Source organism: Phocoena phocoena, chromosome 1 (genome assembly GCF_963924675.1).
Source record: "Phocoena phocoena chromosome 1, mPhoPho1.1, whole genome shotgun sequence".
Taxonomy (NCBI): Eukaryota; Metazoa; Chordata; class Mammalia; order Artiodactyla; family Phocoenidae; genus Phocoena; species Phocoena phocoena.
In genome coordinates this window covers 6,384,417-6,399,895 of record NC_089219.1, presented here as the reverse complement: position 1 = coordinate 6,399,895, position 15,479 = coordinate 6,384,417, and the positions used below count along the sequence as shown (strand labels likewise).

At 41.9% G+C, this 15,479-nt stretch overlaps 1 protein-coding gene and 1 pseudogene across 1 annotated transcript in view; one reads left to right on the top strand and one right to left on the bottom strand.

The window, feature by feature from the left end:
- Positions 1-15,479, top strand: part of RERE (arginine-glutamic acid dipeptide repeats) — a 257,951-nt gene that overhangs the window by 103,541 nt on the left and 138,931 nt on the right. The window lies entirely within an intron of this gene.
- Positions 11,744-12,036, bottom strand: LOC136139240 (large ribosomal subunit protein eL37 pseudogene; annotated as a pseudogene).

The window sequence follows — 15,479 nt, the reverse complement described above, 5'->3', positions numbered from 1 at the left end:
CACTTCTTTAGTGCTTTGACCTTAGTCCCGTTGTTCATTTCTGTGACTCTGTTCCCCGTGTCCAGCTTGTGCTTGGGGGTTGTTGGATGAATTGAAGTGAACAGATATTTGAATGTCTACTTATTAGTGGTAAGTTTGTGGCAGGTCTCAAACTTCTCACAGAGTGAGTGTGAAAATTTGCAGTGATAAAGCCAGTGTGGCCCAAGCTCACTGGCTTCACCATGAGCACTACTTTCTACCTCTGAAGGTTGGGGTTTGGTGCACACTTCCCATAGCTGCCCAAATTATCAAAACTGTGTGCGTGATTTAACAGAGTATAGAAAACTGTGTTTTCTCCACCTGGCTTATGCACAGCCCAGCCCTTCGAATGCTTGGGTGCATGCCCTTGCAGAACTTACCTCTGTGTCTGTCTTTGTTTCAGGTCTGTGAGGGATGGGGCAGTGTGATGAGCTGGTCTCCCTCATTTTAGATGCGTGAGACTAGCATGTAACTGTGGCTGTGTGGTGCTGTGTGCTGACTCTTTTTGCCCTGAGTCACCTGGGGAGGAATGTCAGACCGTTCTAATAGTCCCGTGAGATGGTGCGTTGATCAGTAAGACCACTGGAAGTTAAAGAATGGTGATTCTGTGACTCCAGACTTTGATGACTGTTCCCTTCCCCTTAAATAACGTGTGAACTCTAACTGAGCAATTAAAACTGAAGTTTAAGGTGGAGTTATTTCTCATCGCAAATTTTCTGATAGTAGTTAAAAGTTGACTTATGTAATTTTCCATAATTTTTTTAGCATCTTAGCTGGCACTGAATGATTGGGTTTTTTTGTCCTCTCACATTTATCACAGATCCTTTTAAAACCCCAATATCTGGCTACCTACCCCCCCCCCCCGCCACCACCTACTTATTTATTATATTTCTGAATATCGTGCCTTATCAGGGACCTGGTTGTCCAGAACTTTTTGGTTTTGATGGTGTTACCTTGCGTGCTAGTGGGGAACAGACTTTTATGAATTCTTTGGTCCATTGCCTTTAAAATTTGGAGAGGGTGGATTTCTTATAGTTGGCATAGAATACTTCGGTGTTATTAGGTATAAATTTGTATTTCATTAATTATTTTTTTCTACTCAGAGCACTGATCATTACTATAAGTAAAGCATCCACAATAATACAGGTTCATAATCTCTTATTTTCAATTCTGAAATCTGAAAGCTCTGAGGATCAAAACATTTTTATGCTAAGTTGGGTGCTGAAATTCATTTGACCCTGAGGTCAAACTTGACCTGAACTGATGTAAGACTTTTTATATTCTTTATTCAGTTCACTTTGTGTGGATTTGCACAGCTTTTACTACAAAGGTACCGATGTGATAGAATAGGGATTATTGCTCAGACACTGCTGTGGCATTACCCTGGTATATTCCCTGTAGTACCTTCTAAATCCAAAAATTTCTCAATTCTGAAAATCTTCTGGTCCTAAGGATCTTAGCTTAGGGGTTGTAACGCTGTGTTCCTGCCACCCACGACATTTAAGGAACAAAACTTGGGCAAAAAATGTGGGGGCAGATGTTTCTAGCTTCAGGTAGAATTCAGGCTACAGGGACTGGCAGGTGAGAGAGGGCTTGAACCTTTGGTAATTGGGCTTTGCTTTTGGAATTTGTTTTGACGTTTCTGCGCTCAGGGAGTGTTCGCTGTTGCTCAATAAATAAGATTCACTCCAAATTTACTTCTGCAGTCAGCATACTCTGAACATAATGTCATCATGTTCTCATTTTCTTTGAAGGGTATGATCCAAAATCTAGTGAGAAGCTTTAAATAAAGTCAGCAAATTTCAGCTCAGAAGTCTTAGTACATAAAGCCAGTAATCCTTATACATGAACTTATACATGAACAAAACACCAGCATCCTTGGTTGAACTAAAGTAGGTTGGTTCAAAACAATAAATAGGGCTTCCCTGGTGGCGCAGTGGTTGAGAGTCCGCCTGCCGATGCAGGGGACGCGGGTTCGTGCCCCGGTCTGGGAGGATCCCACATGCCGCGGAGCGGCTGGGCCCGTGAGCCATGGCCGCTGAGCCTGCGCGTACGGAGCCTGTGCTCCGCAGGGGGAGAGGCCACAACATTGAGAGGCCCGCGTACCACAAAAATAAATAAATAAATAAATAAATAAATAAAGTAGGTTGGTTCTAGCTTATAAAAAGAGCAGGGCATAGAGACCGGTTACATCTATCCTTTTATTCTCCTTGTTGCTTTTTTGTTTGTCTAGTATCTCATGGCCGTTTAATCTGACTGCTTGATCCTTTTGTTAAGACCAACAGCGTGGAAAGATCTCCCCTTTTGGACTCAGGCAGCCTGGGTTCTGATTCTTTGCTCCCACTTCATTTTTGTGTCCATGGGTAAAGGTTGTACTTCCTGGACTGTGTTTTCCTCTTTAATAAAAATGGGGAAAACAAAAACAGGGTAGCTTTTGTAAACTGTCATGTTTTTTTGTTCCTTTTTGGGAATTGCAAAAATAATTATAAATTTTCTTTTGAAGAAGAGATTGAGAAGTATCTTTTTTTTTTTTAAAACTCCGTAAAATGTTAAATCTAAAAGCAAAGTATGAACTACTTCCCAAGATGTCTTGATTCTACCAGGTAGATCATTAACCATCTGGTTGTTTCTGCTGACATGTGGAAGTCTGAGCACTGGGGATTCTTGCCTCTGCTTGGAATATTAATTATAAAGTTCCTTGAATATATACGGTTGCTAAAAATGTAGGGTAAATTTCTTCATTGACCATGATGAAACTGACTCAACAATTAAAATAAATACGTGAGTAGTGTTGATGGGAAATAATACATTTCTACAGTCAGGATATTTTATTGAAAATTTCAGAACCAAAATTGAAAAAAAAATTTTATTGAGAAAGAGGTTTGGGCTTTTTATAGCAAACGAGCCTGTCCTCTTTGTAGCGTGGAGGGTTTACTGAGTTTTTGGTTGTCCTTTCCCCCATCTTCCCATCCCTCCACCTCTGCAGGTTCGGCCTATTAGCCAGTGCCTTTTTTATTGTGCTTTGACCTTTTCTGAGTCTATACCTTTCATTTCTTAGAAAAGTTCTCCTTACCTTTCTGCCTCAGGCCAGCGAGTTAGGAGGAGAAGGAAGTAATAGTGAATGGAGTCCCAGTAAGAACAAGTTTGCAGAGTGGCTACTTGAGAGGAGGTGCCTTTATTTTTAAATTAATTAAGAGTGAATTTTACCAGGAACCAGTCCCTTTGTTTCCCTTTGCTAAATAAGAGTTCCTTGGGTCCCTAATGGGCGCAGTGGTTAAGAATCTGCCTGCCAAGGCAGGGGGACATGGGCTCGAGCCCTGGTCCAGGAAGATCCCACATGCTGCAGATGCATGCGGATCCCACATGCCACAACTACTGAGCCCACGAGCCACAACTACTGAAGCCCGCGTGCCTAGAGCCCATGCTCCACAACAAGAGAAGCCACTGCAATGAGAAGCCCACACACCGCAATGAAGAGTAGCTTCCGCTCGCCGCAACTAGAGAAAGCCCGCGCGCAGCAGCGAAGACCTGATGGTCTTCGGAGCAATCCCGCACTCTAATACTAGTTTTATATAAGCGTCAGTGGCCTCATCAGAGGCTTGGTCTGCAGCATGAAAAATCTGATTATATTCTTGGTTCTTTGCTTCTTGAACATGAGCCTTCTCTTGTTTAATCAGGTGGAAAACAAGTTGAGGGCTCAGATCTCATCTTCTGTCTTACCCAGGAGAGAATGTCCCTGGTCACCTGTGATCACCTGAATTCACCTGTGCGCTCTCCGCTTTTCTTCTTCCAGGAAGCAGGTTTTTTTTTTTTTTTAAAGCGATATTGAGGCTTATGTATTATTATCCTTATATTTAGAAGTAATCATGAACCGAGGCACTTGCAAGAATTTATATATATAATCTCCCCCATGACAGTGGCAATAATGTTACTAATGATAGCTATAGTTAGTGAGCACTGTGCACCTGGCACTGCGCTGAGTGTTTTACTTGTATGATTCATCTTTCCTTACTTTGTTTTGAAACAGTCTTGACCATACAGAACGGTTGCCAGTACACTAGAAGATCTTTGCTTAACTGAACCATTTGAAAATAAGTTGTCACCATGAGGCTATATCACACTCTAATACTTCATGTATTTCCTGTGAACAGGGGCATTTTTCTTTTATAACCACAATATAGCCTTCAAAATCAGGAAATTACCAAGTAAGTATTATTGCCCTGGAATTCTCAGACCCCACTCAAGTTTTATCGCAAAAGGAATCCAGTTCAGCATTATGTATTTGGCTGTCATATGTGTGTTTAGTCTCCTTCAATCTGTAAAAGTTTCTCAGTCTTTCCTTCACTTCATGACATTGGTACTTTGGAAGATTATATAGGCTAATTATTTTGTAGACTGTCCCTCAGTTTGCATTTATGATGTTTTCTTATCATTGCATTTATATCGTCTATCTTCGACAGGGACAGTACAAAAGTCATGTGTTCTTTTTCCTGCATCCGTTAGGTGCTACACAATTCTAGTTTGTTCCACTGCTGGTAATGTTCTCGGTGATGCATTGAATAGGGTGGTGTCTGCCAGGCTTTGCGATTGTACAATTTCTCTTTTTCCTTTTATAATTTTTTTTTAAAATCGGGTTATAGTTGCTTTACAATGCTGTGTTAGTCTCTGCTGTACAACAGAGTGAATCAGCTATATATATATACATGTAGGTATATATACCCCATCTAGGTCACCACAGAGCACCGAGCTGAGCTCCCTGTGCTGTACGGCAGGTTCCCACCAGCTGTCCGTTTTACACCTGGTCGTGCACATATGCCACTCCCAGTCTCCCAGTGCACCGCCCCACCCCCACCCGTGTCCACACGTCCCTTAATGACCATTCTGTAGGTGGTTGTTTTGAGACCCTGTAGATGCTTTCTTCCTCATCAAACTTCGAATTATTCATGTATCTATGGCAGGGTGGACTAATGGCTGCTAATTTTATCCAGTTGTTTATAATCTGTTACTACCATTTTGAGGTCAGATTGTGCCAAATTTTGGAGAATGATACTTAGGAACCCAGATCTGGTGCTCGGTATGCTCATTACTTTGTATCACTGTTCTCAGGCCTTCTGCATGAACAGAGCTTGGGGGCTGAGGGGAAGGGAGGTAATGCACACTTTTACATCTACTTCCATATCTGTGTGTATGTGTATCCATGAGTTCACACCAAATTTTCCAACTCTAATCCAATAATACAAGGTTCCTGCAAGTATTTTTCCCTTTTTCCTTATTTGTAATTCTCACCTTTAACAGTAGAAAACCTCATCTCATTGTCCTTAATATCTTTACTTCCAATTTCCTATCCCAGACTCTGCTCTCTCCCACACATGGATGGGTTTTGACATCTTAAGCTGTATTTTTAGTAGGTTTATCTGTTGATATTTCTTAGTGCCACCTCAAGGAATCAAATTTATAACATCATCTGTTCAAGACGTATGCGATAACAACTACTACTACCATGAAGTGAATGCTTACTCTGTCCTGGATTGTTTAGTTTTTTTAATTCCCGTTAAAGCTCATTGAAGCTCTTTATTTTATAAATGAGGAAAAGGAAAATCGATATTATATTAAATAGCTGCCTAAGGTTAGTAAACAGGAAATCCCAACCCTGTTTGACTCAAAACCTTGTGCTCTTAACTTCTATGATTTCATCGTAGATCGATTCATATACAACATATTTTCTTCTGGCTGTGTTAGAAAATAACTTTTAGTCTTTCTAATGAAGAGAAAAACACGTGCTTACCAGAAAATAACTTGACAAATTCAAAAATTAAAGAAGCAAACTGTTATAATAATATTCTATAACCTATATTTGTGTTTTTCCTTGAATATACATCTTTGTGCACCTGTATAGGTATATGTGTATGTGTTAAGATTATAATTAAAATATTGTTTATACATAATGTACAAATAATCACGCATTCCTCTATTCGTTCATCTTCTTCTGTTTTGAACATAGTACCGTGTCATTAAACGTTTTACAAACATTTGTAATGAGCACCCTGTATACACCATTATATGGATGTCTCATAATTTATCTGTCCTCATATTATTGAACATCTGTGGGTTTTCCATTATTTAAATAACATGGTCAAATAACATTGTGACCATCTTTTTTCAACATAGATATTTATACTTCGGCTGTAAAGTGACAATCTAGATCTCCCTTATCTCAGTTAATTTGGATTTGAGACATTTCAAAATTCACTTCTGTTTTAGTGAAGTCAACTTTTCTACTCATCACAACTCATTGTCTTTGTATATATAGCTTTTGGGGGTGAGAAGCTAGAGCTGGATACGAACATTTTCTTGTTCACTTTTCCTCTGTCATCACATTTGCACTCTCAGAACATTTACCTGTGATGGCAAGTACTGGAGACAGTTGAGAGTACGTGTATATTTGGAAACACAGCTGACTGAAGATGAAAGAACTTTAGTAAGATAGGACCAAAACCCAGATTTGATAATTCCAAAAACCGTTTGCCAGTAAACATGTACAAATACTGAATAAAATACAACAAATCTTTGAAATGCAGAGCTGAGCTCGCAAGAATTAAGAGAAACTGAAAAGTTCAGCAGCCTGCGGTGAGAGGGGTCAGGCCATTTGCTCATCTTCTTCACATGGTGTCTTTGGTTTTAACACGCACCAGGTACAGGAGATGGGGTCCTGATCTCAAGGATTTAGGGAGCTGGAGTTGAGAGCCTGTATAAAGTTAGGATCATCGAAGGCCTATTCTTTTGGTGGAAGGGTGAACTAGGTAACATATCTGGAACTAGAAGAAAATGACAGGGAGACCTGTCTGTGTTTGGTACTCCAGACCAAAAAAGGAAGAGGAGGAATAGAAGGAGAACTCCCCTTATAACTCATAACTTTGGGCCTTGCCCCCAAGACAATTGGGGATTGAATTGGCACTCTTGAAAAATACGAGAGGGACTTCCCTGGTGGCGCAGTGGTTAAGAATCCGCCCGCCAATGCAGGGGACACGGGTTCAAGCCCTGGTCCGGGAAGATCCCACATGCCGCGGAGCAACTAAGCGCATGCGCCACAACTACTGAGCCTGCGACCCACAAGTACTGAGCCTGCGCGCCACAACTACTGAAGCCCGTGTGCCTAGAGCCCGTGCTCCGCAACAGGAGAAACCACCGCAGTGAGAAGCCCGAACACCGCAATGAAGAGTAGCCCCCGCTCGCCGCAACTAGAGAAAGCCCGCGCGCAGCAGCGAAGACCTGATGCTGTCAAAAACAAGCAAACAAACAAATAAATAAATTTATTATACATAAAAGAAGAAAAATACAAGAACTCCAGGACGAGACTATAATATAAAAAGTGGTTTCGGGCTTCCCTGGTGGCGCAGCGGTTGAGAGTCCGCCTGCTGATGCAGGGGACACGGGTTCGTGCCCCGGTCCAGGAAGATCCCACATGCCGCGGAGCGGCTGGGCCCATTGAGCCATGGCCACTGAGCCTGCACGTCCGGAGCCTGTGCTCCGCAACGGGAGAGGCCACAACAGTGAGAGGCCCGCGTACCGCAGAAAAGGAAAAAAAAAAAAAGAATGTCTTGTGCCAGTGAGCTGCCCTGGATACCTGACAGAAACATGTACAATCTTGGAGGAAGGACACACCCTCATTCAAGAACCTGTAGGGTATATACAGGTAAAATATCTTTGAATGCTGAGCTCACTGTCAAAAATTACAAAATGTTGGAGGAAACTATGTGTCTTCAACTTGAATCAGGTAAAATAAATGGTAAGATACACATTTAAGAACTTCAGGGCTAGAACTGTCAGGAAGAGACGATATAATAGGCTTGAACGAAATAGAACTTTCATTTCTCTCTCATATAAGCAAAGTTTCAAAGGAAGCAGTCCTAGGCTGGTATTGGGCTCTGCAGATACCAGGGGCCACCTCTGTACCCTTAACTTCAGCCGTGACCTTGTGCTCAAGCAGGTGATGGAATGGTAGCCGTAACATCCATATTGAAGGCTGGAAGAAAGAGGAGGTGGGTAAAAAGAGCATGCCTTCTCCCTTTAAAGGCAGTTTTCGTAATTTGTACAGGACATTTCCTTTTCTTCTCATTAGGACAAAAAGAAAAAAACCAGACTCACGCTTTACAGGTGAATTCTACCACCGTTCTAGAAAACAGAGAAAGAAGGTATAGGTTCCCCAAGTTATTTTATGAGGCAAGTAAAACCTTTATTCCAAAACCAGATTGAAAAGTAAGATTTATAGGTCAGTTTTACTTAGGAACATGCATTTAAAATGTTTAAATAAAACATTGGGAAATGGAATCTGGCAAAGCATTAAAAATATACTTGTTCAAGTTGGGTTTATAGAATACATGAATGGTTTAATAGTAATTTATCTGTTAACATTTTACCATTTTTTAACATTGAAGAAGAAAGTATATACAGTCATCTTGATGTAGAAAAAGCACTTGATAAAATTCAACACCCATTCAGTACTTGCAGGGTGGGGGGTTCTTAGCAAGTTAACTGTAGAGTGCAGCTTCCTTATTCTGACGAATACTTACTGAAAACCTGCAGCAAACACCGTATTTAAAGGCAGAGTGTTGGAAATACTCTCTGTAAAATCAGAGACAGTAGAAAGGTTCCCATGACCATTAAGACATGAAAATATATGAGGATCGGGAATGAAGAAATGAACCTTTATTAAAGGTGGTGCAATAATTTTTACCATAGAAAATCTGAGAAAATATGTGAACAAATGGTTAGAACTGGTAAGATAAATCAGCATGCTTACTGGATGTAAGATCATTATAAATATAAAGCTCAGTTCCATTTGCACACACCAGGGACAATTTCGAAGTAACATTTAAACAAGCTGTTTCTGAAACCTTTTCTCTCGAAGGGAAGTTAGTACTAATTAAAAGTCAAATAGAATATCTTTTTTCCAGTGAGTGTTTTTCTCTAGAGTTTCCTGAATGTTAACATTTCATTGCTAATTTTGTTTTATAACTTCTTTTTTAAAAAATTATTTTATTTATTTATTTTTGGCTGCGTTGGGTCTTCATTGCTGCGCGCGGGCTTCCTCTAGTTGCAGCGAGCAGGGGCTACTCTTCATCGCGGTGCGCGGGCTTCTTATCGCAGTGGCTTCTCTTGTTGTGGAGCATGGGCTCTAGGCATGCATGCTTCAGTAGTTGTGGCTCATGGGCTCTAGAGCGCAGGCTCAGTAGTTGTGGTGCATGAGCTTAGTTGCTCCACGGCATGTGGGATCTTCCCGGACCAGGGCTCGAACCTGTGTCCCCTGCATCGGCAGACGGATTCTTAACCACTGCGCCACCAGGGAAGCCCCGTTATAACTTCTTGTTAGTAAATAAAACATTTTTCTATTTCTGGAGAGTAGGAAACACTTCAAAATTAAATCCAGGAAATTTCCATGTTGCAGCTCTTACTTTACCTTTGATAAACATAAATTTTCTGCTCACTAAACATTAAGTATTATAGTGGCAGAGTGATTATTCAGTTGGCTTTTATGTAATAAACCTTTATAATTTTAGAAAGAATCTATTAGTATAATATATGCATTTCACCTGCTCAGCTCCCCTTTAATGTATTTGGAAGTTTTAATCCTTCACTTGTTGTTCACTAAGGAGTAATTGGAGGAGAGAGGGAGGTCTAGGATCCAGAGGCAATGTAGATGTACCAGGATCACCGGCCTTCTGGGGAGACCTAGCAGTAGGCCTCAGAAGGAAGCACTAGGGCAACCCACGTGCAAGTTGCATGCAAATCCCTGCCGGCAGCCAAATGACAAGTTAGGGCAACATGGTGGCAGGAATGAGGTCCAGGCAGGTTGTTCAGTAAGGAAGCATCTAGTGTTCAAGACAACCAGTGGAAAAAATAAGTCCTGGGTCTTGGAGGCCTGTAAGTACTGAGTAAAGTTCCAAGGTGTCCTCAGCTCAAGACAAGGACTGGTCTGGGGAAACAGAGCCCGTTTCTAGAATTGAAATGTATGGTTAAAAGTGGCACACTGGCTCACTTAATTTTCAGGTTTTAGAGCTCCTTGATTTTCTCTGATGAGGAGGAGGGCTGATCGCATACTCTGAGGTTGGGTTGAATTTAGAGCTAGCTGGGTCTTAAGTGGATTCAGTTTGGGGATTTGAGCCCTATGGAAGCAGGTGGGCAGGCAGGTCACTCATTGCCACTGGTGTGTCTGGTCTCCAGATTCCATGAAGATTGATGATTGAAGGCTAGTATAAATATTTTTTGTTTCATATATTGAAAATTTTTTAGTTTGGAATTTCATGTACATAACTTAAAAAAGAGTTACAAGGTTAGTGCATAGAACTCTCGTGTATCTTCCATCCATTTCACCAGTTGTTCACATTTTGCCATATTTGCTTTATTATTTTATTTGCATTGATTTTAGTTTATGTAGTATTATTTAATTATCTTTTAAACCTTATTACAGATTTGCTTTTTTATCTGTGTTTTTGCCCCTTATTTTCTGTGTTTGCCATCTTTGCTTAAATTCTCTATAGTATTTTCCTTTCCTGAACCATTTAGGAATGGATTGCAGATATCAAGCTTCTTTTCTCCTAAATATTTAAATGTCCAAGAACAAGGACATTCTCTTACATAACCATAGCATGGTTATCAAAATCAGGAGAGTTAACATCGAGGTAATACCATGTAGTCTAACACAGTCCACACTCAGGTTTTGCCAGTTTTTCTAATACTGACCTTCATAGTAATTCCCCCCCTATGATCATGCATTGGTGTTTAGTTGTTGTATTGCTTTAATATCCTTTGCCTCTCTTTGTTTTCATAATATGTTTCCTAACCTTTTATTTGTTTTTTTCCCCCATGATATTGACATTTTTGAAGAGTATATTTTCAAATATTATTCAATTTGGTTTGTTTGATGTTTCCTCATGATTAGATTTAGCTTATGTAATTCTTTTACGTATAAATTATGTGTAAGTGACATTAGCTCTTGGTGCATCAGATTTTTTTTTGGAAGTACAAAACAGGAGAGTTGGGGGGGTTCCAATAAAGGTGATTTTGATACTCTCCTTGACCCTAAGGAGCTTAACATCTCTTAAGAGAGTTGCGGCACCCCAGAGAAGGGTGCGGCGAGCCGAGGTGCAGCAGGAGGACAGCAGGGCTGTCTGAGGTTTCCAAGCTGCTCCTAGGAAAGAGGCGTCTCCAGAGAGGGGCTGGCTGGAGCTGTGCTAGAGAGGATGCGTTCTCCACGTGGAAGAGAAGAGGCCTTGGGAGTGAGCTCCGGGGTGTGCTGCCACTGAGGGGTCACGGGAGAAGGGGTGTCTGTCCAAGTGGTATGTAAAGGACAGCTGTGAGGAGACAGTGTCAGCAAAGACAATGAAGAGAGTGTTGCAGTAGGCCGGGGTCACAACTGGGATCCAGTATCACAGAGAACAGGCCATAGGCTGTTGGTAACTTGCCCTTAGTGTCACTCAGGGCATTTTGTGGGACTGAGATTATAGTCCCCATTTGTTGACTTGCTATCCCAATAACCAGTTTTATGCTGTACTCCATGGAACAGTTACTGTGGTTTTTCAGAGTAAAGATGAATTTATTAAATTATTATTTTATGCTGAGTACGCCAAGTAAGCTATTTACGTGTGAAAGGGCTTGGTGGTTTTGGTTTGTTTTGTTTTGTTTTTTTAAACCAGAACATTTTTTGCGTGACTAATTGTTGAAATCCTTAAGAGGAGCTGGATGTTGCAACAGCTGCCCTCTTGGGTTTAGGTGTTGTTCCTTCACGGAATGCATGCCTGAATCTGCGGTATACAGTTTTTAGGTGCCTCATTCGACCAGTCCCGGTGGTGTTTCGTCTTTCAGCTTTAGCACTCCCGCTACGCTTTCTCTTTCACGTGGCAGGGGAGCCACATTTGCCACAGGTGGACTTCTTAAGGTGGCAGGCCTTAGAGCCACAGCGGCGGCACACATGTGCGTCTCATTCCAGCTCTTTCCAAACGATGACCCTCCCTTCGTCATCTCGCTTCTGGTGGTTTGTTTTGTTTTTTTTTTTTTTTTTTTAATGCACTTTTGAAGGAAACGGTTTGGTGGTCATATTCGTGCTATTTGCTGCTATGTTCTAGTTCAGTTGCTCTTGTTTTTAGAAAGTCTTTTTCTCTGGGCTGTTTCTAGTCACACACGTCTGGGGACGTGTTGTCTTACGTACCAGCCGGGAAGATGGTATTCCAACCACACGATGCTTGCTTCATGTGCTGGGTCAAAGGTGAAACCTGTTTAAGTGCATTTGGCGTTTCTTGTGTAAATTACATTTTTTAGCATGATGAGAGTTTTTTATTTAATCATAGTCTCAATTTAGTTGATCTGAAAGCATAACCGGGCTCCAAGGAAGTGGAATAGGTCCTGCGTTTACTTTAGGAATCTTGAGGACGCTGAGTATCCTTCTAAGCAGGTTTTAATTTCTTCTCATTCCGTTACACTTGTGGGAAACAGAATTGGCACTGCTCTTTCCTACCCTCTCTTGTCCTTTGTAAATTTGGGGGAGTTTCATGGTCTTCCTTTTCTTTTTGAATTATAACTATACAGAATCATTTCTTGGTTTGCAAATGGAAACTAAGCCCACATACACATCCAGAACTAGGATTTCTTATATGGCTGACAGACCAGCTTGCCTTTTGTTGGAGGTGGAGGTTGGGGGAGAGAGCATAAAATGTGTTTTTAAGGATTTTGACAGAAGATGTGTTGGCTGGTGCTTGGCCAGTATGAACAGTTTGTAGTGCTCAGTATGACTAGGATGGTGTGGTCTTGCTCATGTGGCTTTAGAAACTGCTTCCGATCAAATCTTTAAATGAATTGAGCTTCATGGACAGTGTTACAGAGAATTGCCTCGAGTTCTAAACCGAGATTTTTTTTTAGGTGCTTGGGTATTTGTTGGCAGGGTGCTTGCTCTTTGGCCTCTTGATTTGAACTTTCATGCCCTTTTTATTGTTAGGAGGACATTCCTTATGCTATACACCTCTGATTGGCTTAGTATCTCTTTAGGAGATGTTTTTATTTATTATTTAAGTGATTTTAGAGCTTCTTATCGAAGGGAGATTAAGCTCTTTGCCTAAAATCCAGTATTCTTTAGACACTCCGCTTGCTACATCGTCCACACTGTGTTTGTGGCTGCAGTGATACCCAGTACTCCATAACTTTGCCAGGATTGTTCGTGTGACCTTTTTCCAAACGTTTAAAGTTTTCAAAAAGAAATTTGCGGGCTTGCTTCCCTTAGGTAGCTACTGCTGTGTTTTTAAATAGACTGCAGTATTCCTGTTCGCTAATCCTATGTATAGTCATTCATATCTGTGTTTTTTCATTCTGTTCCTTCTTGATGATCTCTCTGTTTAAAACATTATTTATTTATTTTTTAAAAAGACAAAACAGAACTTGCTGTTGTCTTGACAGAGCAGGGCATCTGTCTGCAGCCTCTCAGTGGCTCGGCCTGCGAGTTCCCTGCTGTTGGCCGTCTGGGATCCCCTTTCTGCAGCCCCACTTCCCTGCACACTAGCTTGGTATGCGGGGAGAAGCTGCCTCGTCTGTTGGCTGGGCTTTATTTACGGAAACAGCAGGGTTGAGATTGATTGCGTTGAGAGACAGTGTATGGATGAGGGAGGGTCACAGCACATGCTCAGTCCTGTCAGTGTGAGGGGGAGTTTCTGCGTCCTGCGTGAAGGCTTAGGTCACAGCACAAGCTCAGTGCGAGCTCTGCGAGGTCTCTCAGACGGCATGTGCCTCCATTTTGAGTTGCTAGAGTAGAAAGGGCAGAGTTTGCACAGTAAGCGGAGGCGCAGGGCGCAGCTACACTCACCAGGGCCTCTGTTAGGCATGGACCATGCATTCAGCCCCTGCAGGTAGGCTGTCTTCCTCCGGCCTCACTGAAAGAGTGTGGTGGTTTTGCTGTGCTCTCTCACTTCTGAGGATGTTCATGAACCATTTCATCATTCATAGTGCATGTTCCTGCGAGCCTTGAATTCAGCCCTGGCTGGCCGTGTAGGTGGTGGTGCAAAGCGTGAGATCAGAGCTGAGAATGGAACGGGGTATACTCAGAGATGCATTAAGCAAACGCAGAGCGTCGTGGTCCCTCTGGTCCCTGTCCTCTTCCCCTTTCCCTCACCTCTTCCTCTCCGGGTGCAGTTTCAACCCGAGTCTTTCTGGGTGCCGGTGCCGAGCCTGTTTGCCTTCAGACACCTGCAGAGCAAACCTGTAGGCTGCCGGGCTGCGTGGGGCTGGTCGGGATGCCTGGGCCCCCGAGCGGCTCTGTTTGGACGATTTAGGAAGGGTGGTAGGTGGGCAGCTATTGGTTGCTTTGAAGGTGGGTGGAACTTGTTTTGATTGAGAGCCTGTTTGCCAGAGCAAATTATAATTCTTGTGATCTTTCTCTGAAGCCTGAAATAGTGCATACGTCTTGACCTATGCAGGGAACAGTTATGGATTATGGTTGCAACAATATCACCTTAAAATGGATTTTTTAAGAAATGAAAGGTTATGTCACATCATTTTCTATTGCTTCCAAGTCCATCCTGTCTTTTGGAGCTTATGGAAAATTTCTTGGCAATTAAAAACGAAAAATTGTTTGCCGTGACATTTGTGTTAGAAGTTGAGGTTTCAGGTTTTTTCCTTCGTTCTGTTTGTTTTAGCAAAAGGTGCCATTTGTTGTGTACGTGTATTTTGTTGTGTGACTTGCGAGTTCTGCAGGAGAGGAGTGACAGGAGGAGTTGATGCCTGAGAGGGTGGAGGCGTCTGCAAGGCCAGGTTTTGTGCCCACTGCTTGATGGGACCGGACACCAGTCTTTTCTGTGAGGGGCAGTTATGCTTTTTGTGTGTCCTGTTTGCAGACTGGGCTCAGACAGATGGCTCTCAACATAGTTAACTTAGGGAGCCAATCATAATATGCAGATTTAGGACAAGTTGAATTCTTCCCCAAGTAGATATTAAGAGAAGTTTTTGAATTATATTGATTGCCCCTTTTTGTTTCCTCTCCCCTTTTTCCTTCTGATAGAAGTTGGAAAAAATTTTGAAGTGACGCTTAAGTTTTGTGTCTTTGTGAGGATGAAAGGAAGCATACAATATGGAAGAATGTGCAAGTGAGAAACTCTCAGAGGATAGGGAAGAAATTTACTGTACGCTGATGATAGAGGGAGAAGTTCTTCACGTGAGCCCTTCGTTGTATATGACTACGGAGCTGGGCATGGTTAACTCCTGTTCGAGGAGGCCCCTGATTCTGGCGCAAAGTTTAGGAAGGCTAACGATGAATTATAGCCACCGAAAATGTTACTGAAGTATAATCTGGCTTCTGGAAGGTTCGATTTGGGGATTGTGATTAAGGAGGTGAATTATATGGGGATAATTTAGGGTTATTGCACTTATTACCTACGATTTTTAATTCTCTTTTCCATTTCTGTGAGGGCTGTCCTCCCCTTTTG